General features: G+C 39.3%; 1 protein-coding gene across 3 annotated transcripts in view; it reads right to left on the reverse strand.

Annotated features, from left to right (window-relative positions):
• LOC134203376 (mucin-2-like) overlaps positions 1–16,871 on the reverse strand; it is a 208,486-nt gene that overhangs the window by 35,030 nt on the left and 156,585 nt on the right. The gene's annotated exons all lie outside the window — the stretch shown is intronic.

Below are 16,871 nucleotides of genomic sequence, written 5' to 3' on the forward strand. Positions count from 1 at the left end.
AATTTATGATAAAAGCTGTGCAATTGTGGAGCGGAATTACAAGAAACAAACAAAATCTAATAACCAAGATGAATATTTGAATAACGTAATTAACTTTCAGAATAACTTTATTTTCCAAAACTTTATTTCTTCCTTTCATTAATTCGATAATTAACTTATCTTTAAAAAATATACCAGAGTTTTTAAAAAGCTTTCGTAATCTTCATATGTTCGGTACTGCAGTTGGATAAAATGAAAATTAAATGTTTCTAAAGGGGTTTTAACCCGAATTTTCAATATCATGCAGAGTTCATTTTACCTGCCGTATCTTTGAACATACGAATTTTGGATCTTTGGTAGTGCAAAAAATGGTTAAGCGTCATATTAACATGAGTTAAATTGTTGGACTAAGTGCTAAAACTAGTGAATTATCCTCGTTTTATGACTGAATTCGACGAAAGTGGTGTTTATTTTACCACCTTTTTCCCCACACCCACCAGCGGTCCCTCGAGAATTGAGTTCGGATCACTATCTAGTGGGTCGATGAGATTGCAAATTACAGCTAAGCAACACTCTCATCCACAATGGTACACTCATAATATTAATGTTTATTAATATGTTAACACCATTTCTGACGAAGAAACTTGGAACCCTCCTTAGCCGCGCGATAAGATGCGCGGCTACACAGCAACACCATGCTGAGGGTGACTGGGTTAGATTCCCGGTGCGTTCTAGGAAATTTTCGGGTTGGAAATTGTCTCGACTTCCCGGCAAAACATTGTCATTCCCGAATAATGCTGCGGTTTATAATCATGCACACAACCTTCATTCGATACCCAACGACTTGTTCTGAGGTTATGATTTCAATTTACAGCAGAAAAGACTCTTTTATTGGTTTTCGAGCCAATGACGATAATTAATCAAATGCTCTGGAGGCCTTCGACAGTCTAGCGGTAAGATACGTGACAAAGAAAAATCATGCTGAAGGTTAGCTGGGAACGATTTGGAAAACTTCACGATTTCCCAGGTCATCTTTTTTAACCACATGGGAAACATACGAATGTGTAAATGGTAACGGTTTGAGTTCTATGAACTTCCAATCCGTTTAACTTTTTATTGCTAATCTTTCAATAAAAAATAAAAAATAAACATTTCACACTTTTACTTTGCTCAAGGTCACATGAAACGTCTGTTCCGTTGTGTTACTATAATTGTGAAAACTTCCAAACCAATCTCTTGCTTGACCTATTGCTCTCGCTTCTGATGAAATCGAAATTGAAAACACTTTCCTCTTCCCAAAACGTCGACAGGTGGTGTTTAAATTTTCTATAATAACCTATTTAACTGACCTTTTCTCTATGCTTTTTATTGTTTTGTTTTTCCGATATAACCTGCGCGTGAAGACAGAAAACGCAAAGCGAAATCGTGTTAATGAAGCACTGCGCCATATTGATTGATGTGCAGTCAATGAATTGAAAGCCGGCGCAATTAATCCACTGAGGCATCCTCATCTTCGCCTCATTTGCTACCATCGTCGATAATGAGCATTTTTTTTTTCGGGAGATTAGCCCGCTAATCAGATGGCCGACCAGTCGATACCGCCACGTGATTGAATGTTTTGAAGATGAACATAGATAGAGAAAATTCCATGACAGGTTGTGTTTGGGAAAAGTGTGCGTTTACTGAATTTTAATTACAAGGTCTGCCCTTTCCGATAAGTTAAATTTCAAATTCATGATGGTTGGTATTCGAAGACGCTGGAAGACGTGGAAGTTGTTTCTAGTTGACGCCTTGAAGCTCTGCACAATGTTTTGCCGAGATATTCAAAGTCTGACTGACAATAAAAGAAGAAAACTATAATGTAATTTGTTTGGCATATGCCAAATTCGTATCACATGTGACAGATACGTTTGCGGCGGCAGTTCAACTGTCAGCAAAACGTGATAAATATTCTATTTGATTAAGTTATTTGATAGTTATTTATTAAATACCTATTTCGATTTCTACATTAATGCTGCGTGTCTATTTTACTTGTAGTAGGAAGTACATACATACAGGTCAAAATTTGAGTTTTGAGGCCTCTTCCTCTATGGCCTTCACTAGTTTAATTTCGGATGAAAAGACACTGAAAAACCCTGATTTATACACCTAGCGGTGTTTGTGCCTTTTTCTTGCATTATACTAAAAATACTTGGGTGAGATTTTCTTAGCGTGTTTTCTGTATAGAAATCGTATTTTGGCCATAACTTTTGATTCTATAGTCCAATCAGGCCAATTTTCAAAAGAAAACAATGGGACAGGATTCTCCTTAAGAAAATTATTTTGAGCTTTTTAGTGGAATGTCTTTACTGGTCATAAGACGAGTTTGTACCATCATACCATCATACGTATCTGTCAAGGTACAATCAAGTGGTGGAAATAAAAGGGATCGTACAAGCTCGTCTTATGACAAGGGCAGGATTCTCCGTCGAATGCAACTTGTTGCAAACAAATCGGATCAAATCGGATTTTATTCTGCGTCCATACATACACACACACATACAGACAGACATCATCTCAATTCGTCGAGCTGAGTCGATTGGTATATAATACTATGAGTCTTTCTATCACAAAATCGTCTTGGAAGTGAATATATAGCCTTTTCGTTGCACCTTGGTGTACGAGAAAGGCAAAAATTGATTTGAAGATACAAAAAGTTATTATTAGAAAAGCATTTTTACCTTAAAAATGCCCAGCTTGCGATGTATGGACGGTTGGCAAAGAACATAATAAACTATTTCGAGACAAAATTTCGTCTATATCGAAAGAAGTGTTTTTGCCTTTCTCACACACCAAGGTGTAACTAAAATGCTATATATTCACTTCCAAGACGATTTTGTGATAGAAGGTTCGGAGACCCATAGTGTTATATACCAATCGACTCAGCTCGACGAATTGAGATGCTGTCTGTCTATGTGTATGTGTGTGCGTGTGTTTATGTATGTGCAACTAAATACAACTCATACTTTAGGCATTTATCTTGATCCGATTTGTTGCATTCGACGGGGAATCCTGTCCCATTGTTTCCTATTGAAAATTGGCCAGATCGGACTAGGGGATCAAAAGTTATGGCCAAAATACGATTTCTATACAAAAAACACGCTAAGGAATTCACACTCAATATTTTTTAGTATATCTGATGTACGAGAAAGGCACAAACACCGCTAGGTGGATCAATCAGGGTTGGCAAATCGATTTAAAATTTTGAAAATCGACTTTATTCAGGGCATGACTCAATGTGAAGTTCTTCAAATATTTTTATTCGAAAATTTGACTGATTCTCTGATAGTCATCCATACAGCACTTTTTTGTAGGACTTGTCATTTTTCCGCGGTAACGGAAAGCAAATTTCTGAACTACTTTGAAGCGGTGGACCAAAATATTTAACAAACTGGCTCACAAGATGCCATGAGGAATTCAACTAGAATTTTGAACATTGATCCATATCCACTCGACTTGTGCCAACAATAGAGTGTGATTTTTAGGAAACTGGCGAAAAATATGTGCTCGCTATCGAAATAAGCTGTCATTCACTTTCGTTGTCGATTATATGAAATAAACCATAAAATTTTGGTATTTTCCAGCTGCGCATAATGGCATCAAAATAAAATGTCCAAAAAATAATTAAAAATATTCCATAAAAGAATAAGAAATTGCCAACAAAGAAATCAGGGTGCAAGCAATAAATAAGTTTCCACATATAATACAAAATTTCCATAGACAATTAAGAATTTTCCACAAAACAAAAATAAATAAGCACTTTTAAAAGCAAAAATTGCAATCATAAAAAAAATTCCATAGAGAAATCAAAATGTTACATTGAAAAAAAAAATCCATTGATAAATCAATATTAGCAATTATTCCACAAAATAAATATTTTTTTCCATAAAAAAATAAAAATTTTCTAGAAAATAATCAATAAAGAGCAATAAAAAACCAGAATTTCCTTAAAAAAATACAACAAAACAATGAAATTGATTTAATTTTCCATGAACAATAAACGCTTTTAAAGAAATGACCCCTTCTTTAAAAGCATTTATTGTTCATAAAAAATTTAATGAATTTTACCGCTTTTCAATTAATTTTATTGCTTCATGGAAAAAATACTCAGTTTTATTGCTTTTTTATATTTCTTTATGGAAATTTTCATATTTTTTATTGCTCTTTATTGATTTTTTTTGTGGAAAGTTTTTAATTTTTTTAATTTGGTTTCATCAGTACCCGCTAAGTTGCGGAGGACGACGGAGGTCCTTCGTTGCTTAGTAGGGAAAGCACCTGCCTAGCGTACTAGGGTCGTGGGATCAAAGCCCACCGAAGGGGCCATTATCCTCCAATACCTTTTCCGAACTAAATCTATCACATGTTGTACATATGCATAATCGAGTTTCAGACATAGTAAGTTTTTAATGTTTTGTGGAAAAAAATATATATTTTGTGGAAAATTTTGTAACTGTTTATTGCTAATATTGATATTTATAAAAAAATTGTGTTTTTTCAATGGAACATTTTGATTTTTTTAGGAAAATTTACTTATTTGTTTTTGTTTTGTGGAAAATTCTTAGAATTTCATGAAAATCTTGCATTGTTTGTGGAAACTTCATATTTATTTATTGTCTATTCCCTGATTTCTTTATTGGCAATTTCCTTTTTTTATGGAAAATTTCTTATATTTTAGAGGGAGTTTTTATTTTAGTCGCGCATAATTAGGAACAAAAATAATCACATTTAGGAACATGCGTAAAAGGGCAAAATTAGGCACCATACATCGCACACTGGAGATTTTCAAAGGCAAAATGCTTGAAATTTCGAGAAAATGTATGTTTCCTGAAGAAAAAAAAGTGCAATGAATCGATTGCGCGGGGTTTCGAGCTGGTCAGACAACTTTAAAGTTTTCATTTCCCAATTCCCTTGAGAATCACAATATCTCTGCTATGCCTCGAACTGACGCTGATATTTATATAAATATAAATATATGTTTCCTGGGGAGAAAAAATGCGATGAATCTATTGCGCGGAGTTTCGAGCTGTTCAGACCAGTTTAAAGTGTCATTTGAGATAATGCCTTCTTTAGGTCGACGCGACCCGAACACAATCAAGTTTACCTTTTCTCTCATACACACACCCCCTTACTTACTCACTTCCTCTGCATCACTAATTATTACTCACTCATCCACTCTTATTCATTCACCCACTCTTACTCACTCACCCACTCTTACTCACTCATCCATTTCCACTCACTCATTATTCTCAATCACTCTTTCTCGCTTACTTTCTTACTCACTCACTCTTACTCGGTTACTCACCCACTCTTAGTCAATCATTCACTCTTACTCACTCACTCACTTACTCATGCACACTCCCTGTTTGTCACTTACTTACTCTTACTCCCTCACTCCCTCGTACTTACCCACTCTTACTCACTCATCGATTTTCACTCACTCATTATTCTCAATCACTCTTACTCACTTACTCTGACTCGCTCACTCACTCAATCACTCTTACTCACTCCCGTTTACTCATGCACTCCCTGTTACACACTTACTCACTCTTACTACCTACCGAAGTAGCACACGCAACATCTTCCAAAAAGCACATTGTTTCTATTCAGTTTCATTGAAGGCAATGGAAAAACATCAAAGCACGAAAAAGTTGCATCAAGATGTCAAAAACGCTCGAAGTCAAAGAATACTGCACTGCATGTTGTATACACGAAACAAAATCATTAAGTTGCATATTTTTTACCATGTAACTTCAATGCGTCTTTCAAAATTGAATTGTTTGTTTAAATTAGGTTACAGATAAGTTGAGTGTATTCTCATGTTTGATTCAGCATCGTTCAGCGTTTTGACAACTCATAGTTTTTCCGGTGATGGTGCAATCAAGTAACAGGGAACTCGAGTACAAAACTTCATAATTGTATGGTTTTTATGGGTAGTCAGCATGCAGTCCATTCGAAGTGTTGAATGGTGCTGTGGTGGAGTGAAGGACTATCAGTCCTTCAGTCCTTGTCCTTGTTTCCGTAGGCTCCACCCCTTGCGCTTTTTAGATTGCAAAAGAGTTATGTTTGATGGCACATACGCAAAGATTGTTTCTTTCTGAATAGTTGCAACACAGGGAAATGTTCAGTTGTGAATCAAGTTGTGCTGCTTGGGTCATTTACTCTTACTCCATTATTCCCTCTTACTCACTCGCTCTTACTTACTCACTCACTCACCCTTGCTCGCTGACTCACCCCTACTCATTCGCTCATTCATACTACTCACTCGGGGGCAGCAGGGACTTTGTTCAAGGGCTTGACGACCCCTCCCCATGGCCACTGAGAGTTAGATCGAGGCCATCATCCCTAACCCGTAATCCCAAGGCGTCAAGCGACCCGTGCCGAGGGGATGCATGGCCAGGGGGGTGAAATAATAAGCTAGGCCTTTAACGGAGCCTGTGGGGTAACTGGGCACCCTCCACAGTAATTGTCCCTTACCGCGTCATGCTGGGCTCTGGCGTGGTGGACCTCTTTTCCCGAGCAACTCGTGGGACCAAAATGGAAAACCAAGTCAATTCTTCAATTAGTGGTAGTTGTGTAGGCGACAACCCCTTCGCAAGAGGTGGGTTGTTCAGGTCTCCGCCTAGGAGGCCAGAGGCAATAGTCGGCAGCTCAGTGCGCAGCGCCAGCGTGGGTCACTCAACCTTCCTCTCGGCTATAAAAACGCCGGGGAAGCTGAACCCCGGCCAGGTACCTCCAAAACCGGGGGAGGAAGGACCTGGAAAAGTCCGTCCACTCAGGAAAGACGGTGATAAGGGGTTACGGCAGGCTGAAAGTTCTCAGCCGCAACAGACCAGGGAAACAGAGGGGGGTGACGCCTCCTGGACCCTGGTCAAGAACAAGAGGAAACCGAAGACGTCAAGGGCCGAAAAGAAGGCCCAGGCGAATGAGGGTAGCAAGAAGTCTAGGGTAGGCGCCAATCGCTCCAGGGGCGATGCCCTAGTCATCACGGCGGACGAGGCTAAGTACTCGGATGTTTTGAAGGCGATGAGGAGTGACGTCAAGCTCGTCGAACTCGGCGCCGACGTACGTCGAATAAGACGTACCCGGATGGGCGAGATGATACTCGAGCTGAAGCGGGGCGTCTCGCAAAAGGGCGGCGCCTACAAGAAGTTGGCGGAGGAGGTCCTAGGCGAGACGGTCAAGGTGAGGGCACTCACGACGGAGGTGAATCTAAGGGTTAAAGACCTGGACGAGATCACTGAAGTCGAAGAGCTCGTCACGGCACTGCGGCGACAGTGTGAAGTGGAGACGACCACCGCAGCCGTTCGGCTACGGAAAGGTCCGGCAGGGACGCAGGTAGCATTGGTTCGGCTATCTGCAGCGGACGTATGCCCTGTGCGCATATACGAGCAACCCGAAGTTTGCTTCAAGTGCCTGGAACCGGGGCACAAGCAATGGGACTGCAAAGGCCCTGACAGAAGCAATCTCTGCCGACGCTGCGGATTGGAGGGACATAAGGCACAATGCTGCACGAACCCTCCCAATTGTTTGATTTGTTCCAGCAAAGCTGTGAACAGCAAGCACCCCATGGGGGGTTCGATGTGCCCGGCGTTTAAGCGTGCTGCAAAATCAAAGTGCAGATAACGCAGCTGGCTTGTTCGTGTGCTCACGTTTTCGCGCAATGCGTGACCACATGCTTGCCACATGTGGTCTGGACACTACCCCGGACAACCTAGTTCGGAGGATGTGTAAAGATGAAGTTGGCTGGAACGCCGTTTTATCGGCTATCGCCCAAATCGTCTCGGAGCTACACAGAAGGTGGCGCGTGGACTCAAGGATGGCTAGTTCAGGCGCAAATAAGAGGTGGTCCAAGGGATCGGAGTCGGCTTCATGGGTCATACCGGTGGTCATGCTCTGTGGTCGAACTCGATCCTTTTATCGAACAAGTGGCCGCGCGAAGAACAACATGGTATCGTCGCTTTCGCGGCGTCGGTCAACCGGGCGGGTTCCGAGCCCGAGGACGGAAAGGGGTCCTCGTCAAGGCTGGGGCAGGAGTAGGCCTCGCGTCGGCAAGTCCCTCTGTGTGCTGGCGAATAGGCCCTATCGCAGAAAGGTCAATTTGGGGTGCGCGCGGCATCATCATTCTTGATACCAGTCGTGCAGAGGGAAGCAGGCGCGAAGTCGACCCTTCCCACCTTTCGAGGACATAGGGCGTGGTAAGGCCACCTGGAAAGCCGGCAACGCGCTGGCACGATACCATGGTGTTCTTCTAGAAAAGCGAGTTACGATGTTCGGTGCTGCAAGGACACGCAGCTAACCTCGAGGGTGCGTTATGCACTGGCCCCCCTTTGAAGCATTACTTTCTGGTTGCACCGAAGGGACTATGGGCTTGGCGGCATTGGAAACGGTTTAGCGGGTCGGGAATGTAGTCCTGCCTCCCTCGGTGATCCCTAACCCCGCACTTCCTGGTCAACCCAGGATGTCTGTTGAGCAGATTCCCCCTCCATTGTTTAGGAAGAAAAAAAAAAATACCACTCACTCACTTTTACTCGCTCATTCTATCTTACTTATTCACTCACTCTTACTCACTAAATTTCACTCATGCACTCACTCTTCCTCACTTACTCGGTACCTCTTACTCACTCACTTTAACCAAATCACGCACTGTTGCTTACTCACTCACTCATACTCACTCATTAACTCTTAGGCTGATGACATACTGCGGGCGAAAAGAAGCGAAGCGAAGAGATTGAAGATAAGCAAAGCGAAGTGAAGCGGCGATCAAAGCGAGCCATGACATACTGAAAGCGTTGTTCAGAGTATTGGTCGCGCAACAAATACAAGGTTAAAAACATGTATTTGTCGGATAAAGAATATTTTACTTCACAAAACCAGAAGAGTGTTGAGAAGATTTATAGAATATTGCAAATGGAAACCGATTCTATGCTATGAGCGATTGATTATCACCACATACAAACAGACGTAGGATGTAGCGATGTTGAAACTTGTTGGGCCATGTTTTATTCCTATTTTAAGTTTGCTCCCAACGACATTTCTATACAATGAAGCTGTTTTGTACTTGGGAAACACGTACCGCTTAAAAAAAACTTCCACAAAAATCATAGTTTTATCTCGGCTCCATTTTGAAAGCGGCGTAGAAAACGCAAATCTCAAAATCCGCAGAAAAAAAAAACATTTCCCACCAACAAAAGCTCGCAGGAAAATGGGACACCAATTTCCTTATCTATCGGATTGTTCCCCGTGGTTCTAATACGCCGTTTTTTAAAAAATCGGGAGATGAGCAAAAACTGCGCAACCCCGATTTTTGTTGAAGTTGTTTTTCCGCAGTTATTGAGATTTACGCAGTTTTCACGAGAATTTCAAGATTTACATGGTAGGTATACCCCGCGTTAAAACCGACTCCAGTGTAAACTCAAATGTCATAGCGATTGAACACAAGCACCTCCTTTGGTTCAAAAGCCCGTTAAAATGCGTAAAAAATCAATCATTTAAAACTAATCCTTAGACATGAGAGCGGTTTTGAAATACTAAGTGTTACGTCTCTTTATCTGTGGTAACATCAAGATATGTTCTTTTTACTTCAAAGTGTTTTAGTATATTTCCAATTTTAATGAGTATCGCTACTATGGAATGTATCAGATTTGCTCCGTACATGTAACTTAAGCCATACATATTTAAATGCTTTCATTAAAAATATTCATTGTTCATATTGTCAACCAATCTTGATTGCCTCTACTAATACTTTTCATCCACAGCTATTTTACAAACATGCAGTGAAGTGTACCCTTGCGATCTCGCACCGCACAGCATTCTACGAAGTGCTTCACCTCTTTGGCGGTCGCTTTTCACATCTTCCCATCGCTTCCACTATGCCAGGTATTAGCGGTTTCCATACATCGTTCATTGAAAGAGCTTGCACGCGAACGCTTTGCTTCTCTCTAAACTCTTCTAATCGCGCCACTTTTCTCCCAGTATGGCGTCAGCCTTACTCACTCAGTCTTACTCGCTCACTCTTACTCAGCCACCCACTCGTCGATTCTGAGACCACATCGGTTCAAAAAAATGTGAATTTTGTATTTAATTTTTGGTGAATTGACCTTTTCCGTCAAAAATTGTATCTCGTTTTATTGTCTCAGTCGATTCTTTGGCTTATTCAAGGTCAACTTTCCCAAAGAACCCATATTTTTTTAAGCCTCTAACTATTTTTAAAATCGAAAACAAAACCCAAAAAAGTGCTGCACGTGTGAACCGGCCTGAGAAATTCACCCAATGTTCAGCACTTTTTCAATTATTATTTTGAATTTTTAAAATACTTAGAGGCGACAAAAAATATTGGTTTTTTGGGAAAGTTGGTCTTAAATAAGCCAAAGAATCGATTGAGCGAAAAAACATTTTTGACGGGAAAGGCCAATTACAAGCATTATTGACGATTCCCACCAAAGGGTTATTTGGCATAATACTTGTGTAATCAACGTTTTCGAAGCCTTTGCAGAAAATGTTAAATATATATATACATAAAAAGGAATTTCTGTCGGTCTGAACCTTATAGACTCCGAAACTACTGAATCGATCGGCGTGAAAATTTGTATGCGGAGGTTTTTGGGGCCGGGGAAGGTTCTTAAAATGGTTTCAGACCCCTCCCCTTTGGAAAGGGGGGCTCCCATACAAATGAAACAGAAATTTGTGTATTATTCGAGAGCTAATCAGAGAATAAATCATTTTTAGGCGAAACGAAGTTCGTCGGGTCTGCTAGTTATTTATAATCATGATTGCTTGCAAAATATAAGAGAAATGATTTGAAATGTTTTGCCTTTCGCGTATACGAAGTATACGTGACGGCTATAGGATCACTAAAAAACCGAATTTTTAATAGAAGAGAGATATCCATAGTGTTATATACCAATCGACTCAGCTCGACGAATTGAGGTGATGTATGTATGTGTGTAAGTGTGTGTACAAAAAAATTTGAGGCACACTTTTTTTAAACTTAGCCTTATCCGATTTGCTTGCAACAGGTTGCATTAGACGCGGAATCCTTCCTAAATTTTGCTATTGAAAATTGGCCCAATCGGGCAATGCGTTCCGAAGTTATTAAAAAACTTTGTTTTTTCCCCATTTTTCCCAAGGCCCCTTGGAAAAACAAAATTCAAAATCTGTTTTTTCTTTCAAATACCTCTGCAATGCATTCAAATGAAAGCAAGTAAATTTGAATTGACTGAAATAACTTAATCTATCTCCTTAAAGTGCAATTTTGACCTCTCTTATGTGCTTTTCTTGTTACTCTTATGTGTTTTCCTGTTTTATAATACACGAGAAATGCACCATCACCGCTAGGTGGATTATTCTGGGTTTTCAAATAATGCATTTGCCCGGCATAACACAAGGTATAATATACATATGCATTAGGGTGGCTCAAAAAACACTTTGTCAAATTTTTTTGATGGACCGCCCTTTTATTCGGTTCTATTTGATGCCCTGATGGTCTGGACAAAATTTCGGCCAAATCGGTCAACGTTTGGGCGGTGCTAAACTCGTTGGAAATTTATATACATGTATTGGGTCTGTTCACAAATTACGTAACGCTTCTGGGGGGAGGGGGGAGGTCCAACTTGCGTTATACTTTGTTACACTAAAAGGTTGGGGAGGGGAGGGGTACTACCAAATGTTACGCATAACGCGAATAAAAATTTATTTGAATGTCTTTTTTTTAAATCACTGATTGAAGTAATTGCTGTTTATCGTTATCGTATATTAGTCATTATCGAAATCAAGCATGCTGATATAGCGGGACTGATATGCGTAAAAATACCAAGCAAATATTGTGTTTCTCGACACCACAGTTCCGCAAAACTATGTAGATGGTTATGATCGCACGTTTTTACTAGCTGCATTCTTCATATCCTTGATTTTTAATCATGTGCCGTCCCTATTCTAACAGTGTTCAAAAAATACCAAAACCCAAATGCTTCAGAGAAGGTAAAAAAATCTGCCTTTAAAATTTTCACAGTTACGCGTTACATGGGGGAGGGAGGGGGTACAAAAAATGTTACTTTTTGTTACGAGGGGGAGGGAGGGGGTCAAAAACTCGGATTTTTGCGTTACGTAATTTGTGAACAGACCCAATTGCATAAACATCCAGAAACAGGGATTTGCAGTTGGTTGGCACAATTTACGATCATGAACCATATGGTACTCATTCATTTGTAGAATTAATTAAAGAATATTATGCTGAAAACCGCGAGAAGATTAGAGTGTTTTAGGCAAAGATATTAGCATTTTACTTGAGTGTTGTATGGGTGAATTTATTTCTTTTCAAATTTTATCTTTGAAACCAAATTTGCTCAAACCCCACTTCAGAGAAATGCCAATAACTCTTATCTTCTCGCGGTTTTCTGCATAACATTTGTATTAAATTCTTCAAGATCTGAATGAGTATCATAGTTCTTCATCGTTAGTTGTGCCGTCCAACTGTAATTCACTGTTTTTGGATGTTTCTGCAAAAATTTTTGCATATAAACTTACAACGAGTTTAGCACCACCCAAACGTTGACCGATTTGGCTGAATTTTTTTCCAGAGCATCAAGGTATCAAATAGAACCGAATAAGAAAGTGGCCCATCAAAAATTGAAAAAGTTTTTCCCATACTAGTTTGAGCCACCCTACTATGCATTTATTTAGTTTTAGGAAAGGGAAGATGTAATTACTTCTTTCAAAGGATGCATTTTCCCGGCAGAAGGCAAGTGACGATTTGATTAATATGTTCGATTAAGGCAATTGTTCGGTTTAAGGCAAGCGCAGATATTATCGCTTTTCTCCATCAGAAATCAAAATACGATATGGTTCCTTCTTTCAAAGATTGCGTTTGCCCGGCAGATGACAAAAGACGTAATAAAAAAAGGGCAGAAGATGATATAGTTCCTTATTTCAATTCAAGCATTTGCTCGGTTAGAGGCAAAGGAAGATGAGATTCCTTTATTTATAGGATGCATTTAGCCGGCCATCCCGTTCCTTGAAATAATTAAGCCAGTTGCTCGGTTTGAGGCAAAGGAATAAATGATCCCTTCTTTCAAAGGATGCATTTGCCCGGCAGACGGCAAGAGACGATATGGTTCCTTCTTTCAATTTGGGCATTTGTTCGGTTTAAGGAAAGGGAAGTAATGATCCCTTCTTTCGAAGGATGCATTTGCCCAGCAGAAGCCAGAGAGGCTATGACTCCTTCTTTCAATTCAAATATTTGCTCGGTTCAATGCAAGAAGAGATATGATCCCTTCTTTGAAAGGATGCATTTGCTACGTTTAAGGCAAGCAAAAATATAATCCATTTTTCAAAATGAATCCTTTTAAAAAATCATGCATTTTTCCTCTTCTTGATTCTTTATTTTAGAGCAGGGCTGCCCAACGTACGGCCCACGGGCCGGATGCGGCCCTCGGCTCCATTTTTGGTGCCCCGCGCACCGTGGTTGAAAATACTTCATAACCAGCCTACAAGCTTATCTGTGTGGCTCAAGAAGTTTCTACGATATTTAGAATGAACTAGGAAGATAATAAATGATAAAGGAACTTCAACGATAAGGTGATCATTTAATTAAAATTTCCATTATTGATTCAAATTATTAGTGGAACAGTGGATTATCGAAGCAACAAAATCTATCGGCCAGTTTTGCTGTTAGTTTGGCCAGTTTTGCTGTTAGTGAGATTCTGGCAAAATGAACTAAACTATGTGCCCTAAGGAAAAAGTCCCCTTCAGTAGCATTAGTATGCCTCGGACGGAACACAGTGAGTAAAAGTTCTTGGAGAAAATTTGAAAACTACGTTACGTGCACTAAATTAATGATTTCGTGTGTGTTACTTCTACGTGAAGTTAAACGATTTACAATGATATGGAAATGCTAATATCATCTTCCAAACTTGGACGTACATGTTCATGATAGCATTAGAGGCGAAAGTATAGAATTGATAGTTCCGTTAGGATACGGCAGGCATGAAGAATGTTTTTATAGAAGTCGATTTGAAAGCGAGCGGAGGGCAAATATTTGTGATGGCACATATCACACGACCTTCCTTCTGCCAAGCTCCCGTATGAAGGGGGAGGGAAGAATATCAGTGTGGAAGCTGATATATCTCCACTGGCAAAAGGAAGGTGGTTTGACTTGCTCATATGCCATCGCGTGCGGAAGGATTTGCTATCGACGAGTACTGTCTCCAAATTTCTAATATGACATCAGCATTTAGTCGAATCTATTCTATACTTTCGCCTCTAATGCTATCATGAACATGTACGTCCAAGTTTGGAAGATGATATTAGCATTTCCATATCATTGTAAATCGTTTAACTTCACGTAGAAGTAACACACACGAAATCATTAATTTAGTGTACTACCTTTGGTGGGGGCATCCATCAATTCAGCTGTTATTGGTCGACGGTACAGCAGCAGTGCCTTTCTCTGCTTTGTTCTCTCCGAGGCAGCCAAGTTGGTTGCGACGAGACGGACGCAATGAGAAAACAGAACTGTGCAATAAAATCAATAAAATAAAATAAAATAAATCAATAAAAATCAAAATAAATCAATATAAAAAATATTTTTTGAACACAATTCAATCGTGTTAAGTTTTTCTCTGAAGATTTTTTTTGCCATTATGGCAAAATTGGAAAAAATCAATGAATGAATATTTTAAAAATATATAAAAAAATTCGCCGAATGTTTTTTGGCCGCCAGCAGATGTTAATTCTGAATATTGGCCCGTGACTTTAAAAGGTTGGGCAGGCCTGTTTTAAAGCACGCATCAGTCCTGTCTAGCAAGAGAACATATGACCTGATAGAAGGCGTTTTGGAAGAGCGCGAAAATATGATTCCCTAAACAAATCTTTTAATAACGCATGCGAGACTACAAATTCCTTTCCTGGTAAAGGGATAAATGGGAAAGTTTTGTAGCATACTCTTACACGAAAAACAAAACTAGCCACCGATGTCAAAATAATTTATTGGTGATTTATCTTGCTAGTAGGTGTGTCAACATTTGAAATGTTCCCGTTTTTACAGGACGCTTCTTTATTCTTAATTTGTCGTACAATCCTGTTTGGGTCTGTTCACAAATTACGTAACGCAATAATCCGAGTTTTTGACCCCCTCTCTCCCCCTCGTAACAAAAAGTAACATTTTTGGTACCCCCTCCCTCCCCTATATAACATGTAACTGAAAAAATTTCAAAAAATCAAGAATGCAGCTAGTAAAAACGGAAAGAGAATTTGCGACCATGGCCATTCAAATTTTAGTTTAGCGGGACTGTTCTGTCGAGAAATACTGTACTCGCTAGGTGTTTGGTGTCGTTCTATAAAATGATATAATCTGTAGAAATTGTGAATACTCATCGTGAGACAAAAATGGCTCCAAATTTAGCAACAATTATTCGAACAAAACTTGCTGTCTTTTAGGATTCCCAAAAAAATAAATCGAAATAGCCTGCTCTGAGATGAAAAGTAAAAAACAGCTAAGGCTAGCACGGGACAATTATGGGTAGTGAAAAGGAAAGGTTGATATGTATTCATCGTCTTGATCAAAACATATTAGCAATTACTTCAATCAGTGATTTAAAAAAAAACCTTTAAAATAAATTTCTTTTCGCGTTATGCGTAACATTTGGTAGTACCCACCCCCTCCCCCACCTTTTAGTGTAACAAAGTGTAACGCAAGTTGGACCTCCCCCCTCCCCCCAAAAGCGTTACGTAATTTGTGAACAGATCCTTTCTAAATATTATGAATTGACCTTTCCCGTCAAAAATTTTCATTCGCTCAATCGATTCCTCGGCTTATTTAAGGTCAACTTTCTCGAGGAACCCATTATTTTTTAAGCCTCAAACTATTTAAAAATCGAAAACAAAAACCGAAAAAGAGCTGCACGTGTGAGCCGGCTTGAAAAATTCACCCAATGTTCGTTCAAAATCGGGCAAATGTTAGGCCAATCCTGAAAAACAGCACTTTTTCGATTTTGTTTTGAATTTTAAAAACACGACACGACAAAAAAATTGTTTTTGGGAAAGTTACCCTTGAATAAAATTAAGAATCGATCGAGCAAATATTTTTTTTTACGGGAAAGGTCAATTCAAGCTAGGTATTTGGTAAAAGGGCGAATGTCGCAAGAGAGAATTTTCTGCAGTTTTTCACCTCAAAATGCAAGTTTGCATTGTTTTCTATCGTTCTGAGGTGATAAAACACAACGAAATCCGCTGCTTGTCACTTTAATTCAAATGAGGGGAAGTCGACGAAGAGAATCCTCTCTTGCAACATTCGCCCTTATTCTAGATAGAGCTCGAATTGCACAGAATATGGTACACTCACGGTATTGCTTTTCTCACCGAAGAATAGACTACTGTGCAAATTTGTTCAAGTACCAAAACAAATGCTCACACGTCCAATTGTATAGAAATTAGCGAGAGCACAATCCAAAACATAATTCTTGGAACTTTTTTCCCACTCCAAAAAGCTCTTTCTTGCAGTGGAGACGTTATCCATATATGCAAAAACTGGTGGGAACATATTTTGGTGGGACAATATTTTTTGCATGGGAGTTGAATACTGCGCCAAGCTTGCAATATTTAAGTTTAACTTAGGGATTGTATTGTATCAAATTCTCCTCCCAAAAAAATTTTTTTTTGGGGATAAAATTCACGAGTTTGGGCATAATTTTCCTAGTTTTTCCTTACATTGGAACATTTTGTAAAAAACTTCTTTCAACTCAATTTTTTTTGAAATTGCTAAAATTTGAATTTTGTTCTTCTATCTAAACAAAACTAAATATGTTTCTATCATATATCCATAATCCTGCTTGTGGAAACAGTATCTTGAATATTCTAGT

Source organism: Armigeres subalbatus, unplaced genomic scaffold, assembly GCF_024139115.2.
Source record: "Armigeres subalbatus isolate Guangzhou_Male unplaced genomic scaffold, GZ_Asu_2 Contig1826, whole genome shotgun sequence".
In the NCBI taxonomy this organism is placed as follows: Eukaryota; Metazoa; Arthropoda; class Insecta; order Diptera; family Culicidae; genus Armigeres; species Armigeres subalbatus.